The following is a 13,175-nucleotide window of genomic DNA, read 5'->3' as shown; positions in this document are numbered from 1 at the left end:
CTTACATTTATGTTCTCATGAATATTTTCTCTCTTTATAATAATTTCAGGCAAGTTGAGTATTTACAGGCAGCCTAGCTATGCTTATTGTTTCTTAATCTCACACAATATTAGAATAATGTGAGACATTTTGGGACGCTTGGGTGGCTCAGTCAGTTGAGTGTCAAAGTCTTGATTTTGGCTCAAGTCATGATCCCAGGATCATGGGATCAAGCCCTGCATCTGGCTCTGTGCTGAGCATAGAGCCTGCTTAAGATTCTCTCTCTCTCCCTCTGCCCCATCCCCTGCTCATGCTTTTTGTCCCTGAAAACAAAATAAAAAAGTATATATATATAAATATATATATATACACACACATATATGTGTGTGTGTGTGTGTGTGTGTGTATATGTAAAGTATATATATAAAAGTATACGTATAAATATATATATATAGAGAGAGAGAGAGAGAGAGAGAGAGACTTTTCAAACACGCATGCATCTTCTTCAAAACTAAAGTTCTGTTTTGATCAGGCTACAGTGAGACCAAGAAATGAGTACTGTAAAACTCACCATGTGATCACACAATGAATCCAGGGTTCAGAGCCATGAGCTAGGTATCTAAGGTAAGCACACATTATTAGTTGAAGCAATTTTAAATTTAGGTATTTGTGATCTTTATTGAAAAAAGAGTACTTACAATAGAACTTTTCCTGAAGCCTTTAAGTATTTAAAATATTCTTCTGTTTTTATTTCATTAAGTAAGTCTGCCATTTAATTAATTTTAACATTTATGATTTTAAAACAGATTAAAAATTTCACAAAACTTTCATTTGCTAAATGTCAGCACTCTAAATGTATCATTTATTTTCTAAAATAATATGTTTGCTTAAAATTCCATTGCTATGTTGAGTTAATTGAAATTTAAAATATAATTATTAGTTACTCAGCAAAAATGGGAAGATTTTAGTCAATTGTGTCTAAAGAAATATTTTAAAACTGACTTTAGTTTAACTGAAAGACTGTTTTTTTTCTATATATTATATGCATAAGCTTGTTCTTTGCTTTCTTTCATTTCTTTCTTTTGTGTGTGTGTGTGGTTTAACTACTTATGATTACCCGTAACACTGATTTCTCCTAAGTAGTTAATCATGTTTTTTCTTATGAAATTACCAGGATAAATTAAAACTCTTATAATTAAAGAGTTTTCTCTTGTGTAAATGAAATATGCCAAGATACTGTGTTGGGAAATTATTATTTCAAAACCAATCAAATTAAGTCCTCATAGACTTAAAAAAATTAAATATATATGTGTGTATATATATATATATATATGTATATATACACATATATATATGTGTGTATATATATATATGTATATATACACATATATATATGTGTATATATATATATAAAACATATTTTTTTTCTAATGATTCTAACATTGTACTTATTAAAGGAGTACCTATTATTGCACTGGATAATTTGTACAATGTATTACTTGTAGCTTATTTTGTTAAAAATAAGTATAATTTGTGTTTATCTCATGGTCTATATTTGAATAAAACTCGCATTTAATTTCTAATTGTTATTTACATCAGTGAATATTATATAATCATATTTAGTAAGCGCTTTTCTTTCAAACATTTTTATAGTCCTTATTAGGAAATTTAAGTTTATTTCTGAAAACAGTACAATGTGGACTTTAGAATTATACGTAGTCTATATGCCAAGCTAGTTTACCTGAAAAATCTCAATAACAAATGCTAATATTAAAAATTCTAAGAATTTCTATACATACATATAGCTAAAACTACAAGAAAACAAGGAAAATGACCTCATCTAGAAATACCAGCAACACTTAATACCAGCAGGTCCAATTGCTTTGACTTTTCTGGATGGCAGGAGGGAAGAGTACAGAAACTTACACATTTGGGGTTTATCACTCATTAATGAAAGGATGATTAATAACTATACCTAAACTGAAATGGTAGGTAAGAAAAATATTCATTAACCAAACACAAAGAAATGAAGAGGATTGTTGTCTGTCAGTACTGGAGCAATGGGTGGGGAAACAAATGTGTATTCTCTCCTGAGAACTTGTAACATCAGGGATTCCTTGGCTTCAAATTTATTATTAAATTGTCTTGAGTCATCAAACTAAAAATGAATAGACATATCATTTTCTGGTCATTGATACACTGAGGCTTTCAGAAGAGTACAAAATCATTCGAGAACAGGAGCTGGAAAAATTTTCTTTCTTTCTTATTTTTTTTAATGTTTATTTATTTTTGTGACAGAGAGAGACAAAGCATGAATGGGGGAGGGTCAGAGAGAGAGGGAGACACAGAATCTGAAGCAGGCTCCAGGCTCTGAGCTGTCATAACAGAGCCTGACGTGGGGCTTGAACCCACAAGCAGTGAGATCATGACCTGAGCCGAAGTCGGACCTTCAACCAACTGAGCCACCCAGTGCCCCAGAAAACTTTTTCTGATGGGCCCAATAGTAAACATTTCAGGCTTTGTTGACCAGTTTAAAAAGTAGCTTATAGCTAGCTGAAGATTCTATCAATAATCTAGAGAGCAAATATGGGAAGTTATTCAGAATGCAGAGTATTAACAAAAAGGTAGAAAATATGAGAAGACAAAAGATATGGAGAAAAGAACAGGCAGATGCAAGGAACATCTAGAATGAGTTCAGAAAGAGAGAATAGAGATATTGGAAAGAATGCAATAATAATCGTTTGCTTTTACTTATGGGAAAGATAAAGTATATGACTTATAATCCCCTGGTAATGACACAAAAAAACAGAAACAATTTTAAAAATCACGTTTTTGTTTTTTTTTTTTTTGTTAAAGTATGAGAGGACTTCAGAAGCAATGAGAAATAGATGAGTGGATAGAATACATGATCAATAGAGGCAAGATAATAGTAAATATGAACAGGTGGGTAAGTCCCAAGAAAGCATTTGCTACGTTGAAGTAAACAAAAATAACACAGCAAAACAAATACTAGAAAAAACTAAAATGCCTGTAAAATGAAACGGGAAATCAGTGATTATACATTATCAGACATTTGTGTCACAGGGAATAAATTACCGATAGTGATCTACTTTAAGTCAAGAGTGTATGTAAGGGAAAAAAGAGATTATTCAATCAATCCAATGAAAGTCAAAGGAAGAAGAACAAAGCTATAAAGAAACACATTTTAACAGTTAGAGAAGATGCACTCTGAGGAAGGATAGTTAACACATAATTAAGTCATGTTTGTATCCAGTCTACATGAACTTTTTGTTTTAATGGACTCCTCAGCTAAAAGAGAGAGAAAATAAAGGTTATGACTAATATAAGGAGAGTCTGACCAGAGACCTACTTACACTAAGCTAGAATATTAAAACCCAATCGAATCCAATGAAGGGTATAAACAAGAATGAAGCAGTCTTTGAACACACTTGTAGAATGGGATAAAATCTATGTTGTCCAGGGACTCAAATTTTGACCTCAGTTTAAAGTGGTCTGGGAAAGAGTAATGCCTACAAAAGCAAAGCTTCTGGAGAAAATTACCTTAATTTTAGACCTCAGGGTGTATTTAGAAATTATTTACATGAACAAGCTGTGTGAATTTCACCAAGTCATTTATTATCTGTGTTTTCTATTTCCTCAACTGTAAAGTGAATATAAGAGTAATTAACTTGTAGGTTCACTTTGATAATTAAATTAATCTCATAAGTCATTTAGAATTGTGCCTGGCACAAGTGTATGAAATATATTATTTGTGTTTTTGTGTTATGTGTGTGTGTGTGAGTTTTTGTGTCTCATGTGTGTGCAAGAGAGAGAGATCAAGAGAGGGATAGAGAGACAGAGAAGAATCAGTATATTGTCTGATAATATAATAGAAAATCTGTAAACAAACTAAAAGACAAGAGAAACAAAATATAGCTTCAAACCCTGGAATTATCAGACAGAACTTAAGGAAGGAATAATTATGTTTATAATATTAAAGTAACATAATACAAGCTGGAAGATGTGTAGAGAAATACAAAAGCAAATATGGCAGATTAAAAAAAAAAAGAACACCTAAAAATAATGGAAAACTACTAGGAAATAACCCACGTGGAATAAGAAGAAATAAAATGAAAGAAAATATAAGAAAAGTTAAAAGATACAGAGAATCAAATTAAAAGCTACCCCAGAAGAAGATAGAGTTAAAAGGAGAAAGGCAATAACTAAAGAGATCATGGTCATCATGGTCAATACTTTTAACTACTGATGAAAGACAATATAAACAGTGTTAAGTGGGCTGACAGATTCCCAACAAGGTGAGAACTGTTTGAAAATTTCTCAAGATAAGTGAAAAGCAGAAAATAACACAAGAGAAAAATCTTAAAAGCAGCCTGTAAATAAAAGATATACTAACTCTAAAGAAGCAACAGTTGAAGAAGCCACAAATAAAATGGAAAAACATTCCATGCTCATGGACTGGAAGAAAAATATTGTTAAAATTTCCATATTACCTAGAGCAATCTACACATTCAATGCAAACTCTATCAAAATAACACCAGCATTCTTCACAGAGCTAGAACAAACAATCCTAAAATTTTTATGAAACCAGAATAGACCCCACATAGTCAAAGTAATGATAAAAGAGAAGAAACAAAGCTGGAGCCATCACAATTCTGCACTGTAATCTGTATTAGAAAGCTATAATCATCAAGACAACATGGTACTGGCATAAAAACAGACATAGATCAATGGCACAGAATAGAGAACTCAGAAATGGATCCACAAATGTATGGCCAACTCTTCTTCAACAAAGCAGGAAAGAGTATCCAATGGAAAAAGTCTCTTTAACAAATGGTGTTGGGAAAACTGGACACTAACATACACAAAAATAAATTCAAAATGGATGGAAGAACTAAATGTCAGACAAGAAACCAACAAAATCTTAGAGAACACAGGCAAAAACTTCTTTAACCTTGACCACAGAAACTTCTTGCTTGACATGTCTCCTAAGGTAAGTGAAACAAAAGCAAAGATGAACTATTGGGACATCATCAAGACAAAAAGCTTCTGCACTGTGAAGGAAACAATCATCAAAACTAAAAGTCAACCAACTAAATGGGAGAAGATGTTTAAAAATGACATGTCAGATAAAGGGTTAGTATCCCAAATCTAGAAAGAACTTATCAAACTCAGCACCCAAAAAACAAACAACATAGTTAAGAAATGGGCAGGAAACAAGATTAGACACTTTTCCAAAGAAGACAGGCAGATGGTCAACAGACACATGAAAAGATGCTCAACATCGTTCATCATCAGGGAGATATAAGTCAAACCACAATGAGATACCACCTCACAAATATCAGAATGGCCAAAATCAACAACACAGGAGATAATAGATGTTGGGGAGGATGTGGAGAAAGGGGAAACCTTTTACAGTGTTGGTGGGAATACACACTGGTGCAGCCATTCTGAAAAACAGTATGGAGGTTTCTCAAAAAATTAAAAATAGAACTACCCTACGACCCAGCATTACACTATTAAGTATTTAATCAAAAGATACAAAAATGCTGATTCGAAGGGACACATGCTCCCCAAAGTTTATAGCAGCACTATCAACAATAGCCAAATTATGGAAAGATCCCAAATTTCCAACAACTGATGGATGGATAAAGATGTGGTGTATACACACACACACACACACACACACACACACACACACACACACACGTGGAATACTACTCAGTAATCAAAAGGAATAAAATCTTGTCATTTACAACAATGTGGATGGAACTAGAGCATATTATGCTAAGCTAAACAGGTCAGGCAGAGAAAGACAAAAATCATATGATTTCACTCATGTGGAATTAAAGAAACACAACAGATGAAAATAGGGGAAATGAAGGAAAAAATAAGATAAAAACAGAGAGGGAGGCAAACCATAAGAGACTCTTGAATACAGAGAACAAGCTGAGGGTTGCTGGAAGGGAGGTTAGTGGGGAGATGCATTAAATGGGTGACGAGCATTAAGGAGGGCACATTTTGGGATGAGCACTGGGTGTTATATGTTAGAGAATAACTGGGTTCTACTCCTAAAACCAATACCACACTGCATGTTAACTAAATTGAATTTAAATAAATAAATTAAAAAAAAACACATAAGAAGAAGCAACAATTAGACTGGAATTAATTTCTCAATAAAAAATGAAATTCCAATAAAGTGGAATTGTAACTGGAGTAATTTTTTAAAATGCAGAATTTTATATTCATAAAAATTTATTCCAATAATAAAAGTGAAATAGCTATTTAACATAAACAAAACCAAGACTGGTAATTTGGCATCATTAAAACCTTACTACATGAAGTCTAAAAGATATAATTCAGATGGAAAAAGAATAACCTTTCACTTCTTAGGCAAAAATTTACCTTTGAATTCTTTCAATAGTATATAAAAAATTAAAATGCACAATTTTGTAGAAGTTAATTCAATTGTCAAGCTTCCAAACTTTCTTTTTCTTCTTCTTTTACTGTTTTTTCAAGTTTATTGGAAATTTTTGGGTTCCACAACTACCCACCAATTTGAAAATAGAACTTTCCTGTATGCCCTCAGATGGTTTTGCATACAGTTTTGATGAAAATGTCGGTAACTAATACCCAGTTAATGTCATAGTAACTAGTACATCTCCTTAGGAATAATTGACCTTGAAACCAGCTTGGAAAGAGTTTTTAAGAAGCAAATATGTAGTTCAGCAATGATTTAAAACTAATTCTCAGAGAATAAGCTATAAGACAACTTATAACTCCTGTAATTTTAATTTGTGAGACTATTTTAATATATTGTTAAATTTTAAGCATACTATGAAATTTTATTAATTCTTTATAAAGTTAGTAGATTCCGAAAAATCAAGCAATATATTTTCTATTAAAGGTTTATAAGAAGAATTCACATTTTTTTTTTTTTTGTAGAGCTGTAAACTATTTTTGGACCTCACCAAATTCTGAACGAGTAAGTATATATTAGAACGGTATTAGGTTCTTCTGGTATAGATAATATATGAAATTACTATATTTGAAGAGGTGACTTGGTGAAGAGTCTGAAATTATTCATTTGTCAAGCTATAATATCTGTTTGGTCATCATGAATAATTTCAGACTGTGTACCTATTTTTTACCCCTGAAAAAATCACAGAAATGAGGGGCTAACCCATCATATTTAAGTCTGTTCCACAATTTAACCTCCAGGTGATAGAAAGAGGAAAATCTAATCACAAAGAGCTTTGAAACTGGAAGGCCCTATATTGGGATTCCTAAATAAAAGAAAGGTTTGGCAATAATGACCTGAAGGTCCACACATGTTATTTCAAATGGCAGGATTTACTTTTTTCTTAGGCTGGTTATATCTCAGTTCCTTTTTTCCAATAAATATGAAAAAAAAATTAAAAGAAAAAGAAAAAGAAAGTGTTGGAAGCTTGACAAATGCCCATGTGTCCTAGAAGAAAACATATTCTGTTTCAGACAAAAAAAAAAAAAAAAAAATTCCAGTCAGTAAAACAAACTATTCCTTATAAAACCAAAATCACACTCATCCATTTTCTAAAGAAGAAAATGTCAAATCACGTTACTCCTATATTCAGCTTCAAGTCCAAGACCACTAGTAATGTGTAGATTACTTTTCAAACCCATGTTTGTATTTCTTTATTCTATAAACTCTGGCTTAAATTGTAAATACCTCAAATACATTCTACATTTTATGGATATTAGTAAAAGAAAGAGAAAAGGAAAATATGCAAATATCTCTACAGACAAATGAAGAGATATAAGTAGTTGCTTTAGGGGTGCCTGGGTGGCTCAGTCAGTTACAAAATGACTCTTGAATTTGGCTCAGGTCATAATCTCACAGACCGTGAGTTCGAGCCTCGCCTCAGGCTTTGCACTGACAGCCCAAAGCCTGCTTGGAATTCTCTGTCTCTCTGTCTCTGTCTCTGTCTCTCTCTCTCTCTCTCATGCACACACACACTCTCTGAAAAATAAATAAACGTAAAAAAATTATTAAGTAGTTGCTTTATTTCTTATTTGCTCCACTACTTACATCCACTAACCATTGCATGTTTGCTTTGACAGACAACATTTTTGATCATTTTGGTGAAGAAAACATACTCTTATTTATGAAATACCAGAATTTTTGCAGGGATCTGTTTTTTATTAACCTTTAACACTTGAATAATACCTGCTAAAATTTATAGAAATTTTAACCACTGCCCCTCCATTCTCCTTAGAGAAACAATACATGGGAAGTAGGGAGAGAATTTCTATCTTGGTGTTTGTGGAGACACCATTACCTGGGTATAGGAGAATAAATGAGTACAAACTGCCCCACAGTGTTAAGTAGGTGGTTCTCATAACAATAAAGACCAGAAGGTATAGGGGAGGAACACAGATAATACAACTTTAAAGTTGTACAGATCTTTAAAGTCCAAAGGACGGAAGACAAAAACACACATGTGCTCATACACACACTTATAGATTATTTCCTAAGTTTATTTCTCTTTTGTTCGCTCTTGGTATGTAGGTCTCTAGTAAGTTACTTAAAGTTACAGCCTATCCCAGCTAAGTTGATGGAAACCAAAGGAAAGGCTTTATTTGTGTCTATGTTCAAGCATTTACAGAATGAATAAAACATGAGTGTGCTGACTTTGCAGCATTTACAGTGTGAATCTGGGCACAGGTGTCTTCACGGTCAGGAGCATCCTCAGGAATGTGAGTTCTCAAGCAATCACTTCTGTATAAAGTGCTGGTATTCCAAAGGTATATAGAAAGATGATATATAATGTGTGTGTATAGAGAGTGTCATGTCTGATATATTTAATTACATTGAAATTTTAAAATAAATTAACAACATAAATAACACTTTGAGGTTAAAGAAAGGAAAAATAAGAGATTGTAATGGACTCTTTGTGCCTACTATGCAATGAGAAAATGAGACAACTCCAAGACTAGGAATAAAATCAATGGTACTGATTAGAAGTAATATGAATGATTACTTCTACTACTTCCAAATGTAGAAATTTTCTTTCCAAATTCAGCTTTGGGGCTTATTTCATTTTTTGAGGATTCAACATTCTTGATGCATTCAAATTAGTAGTATGCTTATACTGTTATATATTATGTCATCCAATCGATTAAAAAGTTAGATGTAAATAGGTTTGGGAAATGCTTTAAAAGATTAAAAAGGAGCTCTGCAGAAGGAAAAAAAAAAAAGACAAAAACCTGTTGAGTTCCACAACTACCCACCAATTTGAAAATGGAACTTTCTTGTATGCCCTCAGATGGTTTTGCATAGTTTTGATGAAAATGTCGGTAACTAATACCCAGTTAATGTCATAGTAACTAGTACATCTCCTTAGGAATAATTGACCTTGAAACCAGCTTGGAAAGAGTTTTTAAGAAGCAAATATGGAGTTTAGCAATGATTTAAAACTAATTCTCAAAGAATAAACTATAAGACAACTTATAATTGCTAAAATTTTAATTTGTGAGACTATTTTAATATATTGTTAAATTTTAAGTATACTGTGAAATTTTATTAATTCTTTATAAAGTTAGTAGATACAGAAAAATCAAGCAAAATATTTTCTATTAAAGGTTTATAAGAAGAATTCACATTTTTTTGTAGAGCTGTAAACTATTTTTGGACCTCACCAAATTCTGAATGAGTAAGTGTATACTAGAATAGTATTAGTTTCTTCTAGTGTAGACAATATATGAAATTACTATATTTGAAGAAATGACTAGAATCCTCTTACCTACTCAACTATGACCCATTGAATTGTTTTGAATTATAAAGCAGAACCTCTAGGCCAACACTTGATTATTATTGCAACCGTACTGCTTTCAAGTAAGTTAATAATAGTTATAGGTTACACTGCTCGTGGCTGAAAACAAGTGACCTGAAGATTCTGGCGTTGCAAGGGTCCACCTGATTGTTTTAACAGCTACTGGGACCAGATGTCACCTGTTGTGTAACACATCTTTCACACCAGTGTGCTACTGCGATAGCTGAGAAGTTTTGCTCTTAAACCACAGGTAAATCTGAGAAATGATATGTAAGACCAGAAATGTCAAAATGCTTTCAAGACATAAGACAGAAATCCTTACTTTGTTTTAACAGTAATTGAATTATGGTATCATGTACTAAAGATGGAAGCTTTTCATATTAAGTTTTTTTTTTTTTTTTTTCTGATAAACACTGGTGCAACATGCTTTGGTATTCATATGTGAAAAGGAGACAGGAAATTCATGTTCCAGTAGCAGAACACAAGTCCATCTCTTGATCTGTTTAGGCCAGATTAGGTCACCTGCCTACCCATGAACCATTATTAATCTGGAAGCAGTGCCATAAGCTATATGATGTAAGTCTGATTTCTTGTGGGATCTTTGAGGCAACAAAGGGCTTACCCATCTCTTCCCTTTGGTGGGGGATGAGATTCCCCTATTTCATGGATGCTGCTAGAAGAGAGAGTAGATACTTGCATAATAATGGGATTCTATTTAGAAGAAGCAAAGAGGAATGGATTGATGGGTGGACAATCAACTAGTGTTTATCTGCCACGAGATGATAAAGCACATCAGGTTGTTTTTATCTTGATTACATATTTGCTGAAAGCAGGTAAAAATTAAACCTATACTTTGTCCATATCGATGCTTCTGTTCACTAAATATCTCTGATTATTTTTATTGTTTTATTAAAAAATTTTTTTTTTACATTTTATTTATTTTTGATAGAGAGAGACAGAGCACAAGTGGGGGAGGGGCAGAGATAGACGGAGACAGAATCCCAAGCAGGCTTCAGGCTCGGAGCTATCAGCACAGAGCCCAACGTGGGGCTCGAACCCACAAACTGCGAGATCATGACCTGAGCCAAAGTCGGATGCTCAACTGACTGAGCCCCCCAGGAGCCCCTGATTAGTTATTTTAAAACCGTATTTATTTTCCTTAAAAAATTATCATTTTGCAACTTTAAACACATGAAGATATTGTTGTTTTTTCCTATAGGGATTTTCTTTTCTTCTCTTCTTTTAGCGTAAAACTATTTTTCCCCCAAAAAGTGACTTTCATAAACTTGTGACTTGTTAAATATGGTGTCTTTATTAACATGTCAGTTTCTAGCACAATTTAAAACATAAACATATATTATTTATACGAAATGGGTAATATTGTTTCAACATAACCTTGAAAAAGTAGGAAAAATAAATGAGACTCAGTTTAGCAGCAGCCAAAGAAGCTCAGAAACAGTAATGTTAGTGTTAGCCTGGCAGACACAATCTACACGGAACTTAATCAAAATAAGATTAAAAGTCCATAGCAATTTCCTTGAGTGGCCAGCCAGATATCCCCATTACAGTCACCAACCAGTCTGCCCCAGGGGCCTATTTCAGAAATAAATTGGTTCGTAGATGAGTTGATGCAGAAGAAGGGAAAAAAAAATATTTTCTTGAGACTGTATCCTAAATTTTACCAAGTAATGCAGGGAAACCTCAGAGTCTGTTTAGCCTGAAATGTATTTTTTTCCTTTATGTATTCTTAAGTTTATTAGTATTATATTAAATATTAGTTTATGTGAGCTTATTGTTTGACTTTGTGTAGGATTTAATAGGTGGCATTAAATATTTAATAACAAAGCATAGCAGTAACACCTGGGAAATTGTTCAGAGAACAATTCTATTCAGTTATTAGAAGATTTGCATACTTATTTTATTAATATTGCTTAGCAATCACAAACATTGTATCATGCCAGAGAAATCTGAAAAAGACACCATTAACCCAGGAGCTTTAAAAAGAAACTTTCAATTTGAGGGGTACTTCTAGACATATTCCTTAATAACAGAGTAGAGCATTTCTAAATGTGCTATGTCACTGAAACGTTGGCCTCACCAAAAAATCCTTTCCTAAGTAGTGATTTGTGGAAATAAGACTTTATTTGGGCAACATAAAAAAAAATGTTAACAAGAAAATTAAGAGACACTCGAGATAAAATTTATCCAAATTACAATTTTACCTGGGACAAGACATCTTTCCTTTAATTGCAAAAAATAAATGTGCTTTGTTCCTTAAGTTATATATTGAACAATAACAAATAAGTAGCATAAATTGACCACACCTCTTCAGTGACAACCAAAATATTGTGATAAAATTAGAAATTCTCTGCTTATATTTACCATACACTTTCATGCATTAGGCTAAGATGTGGTTATTTCTATGTTTTCAGGAAAAGTTCAACAAATGTCTCACTTGTACATTTTCTACAGTTGTCAAATATTTTAATCTCTTGATTAGAATATCTAATAAACATTTCTACAAATAACTTCAGACCTCAAAATTTTATGAATATCAATCCTTCAATACTTAGACCTAAAAAGCAATCTCTATTGTCTATCAAATTCTAAATTTGAACTTAACCTCCTTATTGTTTACTCCCACATTTATTTCTTACCTTGGCTAAAGATGTGTCATGATATTATTATCTGGAAGTGCTTCACTAGTAATTTATCTAGTAGTATTGTTTTAAGTTATCCATTCAAAACTCCTTTTAACTGTTACTAAATGTAATTCAACTCAACAGTATTTAAGGGATGATTATTAATATGCCAAGCACCATGGTAAATTCTGTGAGGGATACAAAAACAGTGTATCTGAGCGACTACTCAAAGTATTTGCACTCAAATACAGGAACAGAAGCCCTATTATAAAGAAAAAAAAATGTATGTTTAAAGATTGTATGAGATATGATTTTGATTGCCTTCAACTCTATTTGCTAAACTATGAAAATTATTTTTAGTTTAAGTAATTATTTTCACAGGTCACTCCTTCTGAAAGAGAATTTTGTTTTTCTTTTAGTGAGTCACCAGCACTATACAATTGCCCATACCTGTTGTGTCTGGTCTAAAGAGGCTCATCGTCACATAATAGTTTTTGTGCTTTTTGGTCTGATGTTAGTGGGTGCTTTGAGGCAAAACTGAATGAGTTTCCAATAGCCAGTCCAAATTACAAGAAATACAGGCACAGAATGCCTGGGGTTATTCTCAAATGAAGTTAGATTTGAATTGCATCCAATATCCTTTATTACGATGTGGAATGCTCTAAGCAAATACAATAGTTTCTCTTTGCCTCTGACACTTAAGTTCACAGTGTTAGGTTTAAAT

Source organism: Herpailurus yagouaroundi, unplaced genomic scaffold, assembly GCF_014898765.1.
Source record: "Herpailurus yagouaroundi ecotype Mexico unplaced genomic scaffold, PumYag 28, whole genome shotgun sequence".
NCBI classification, from domain to species: domain Eukaryota; kingdom Metazoa; phylum Chordata; class Mammalia; order Carnivora; family Felidae; genus Herpailurus; species Herpailurus yagouaroundi.
This window is presented reverse-complemented; position numbering follows the sequence as displayed.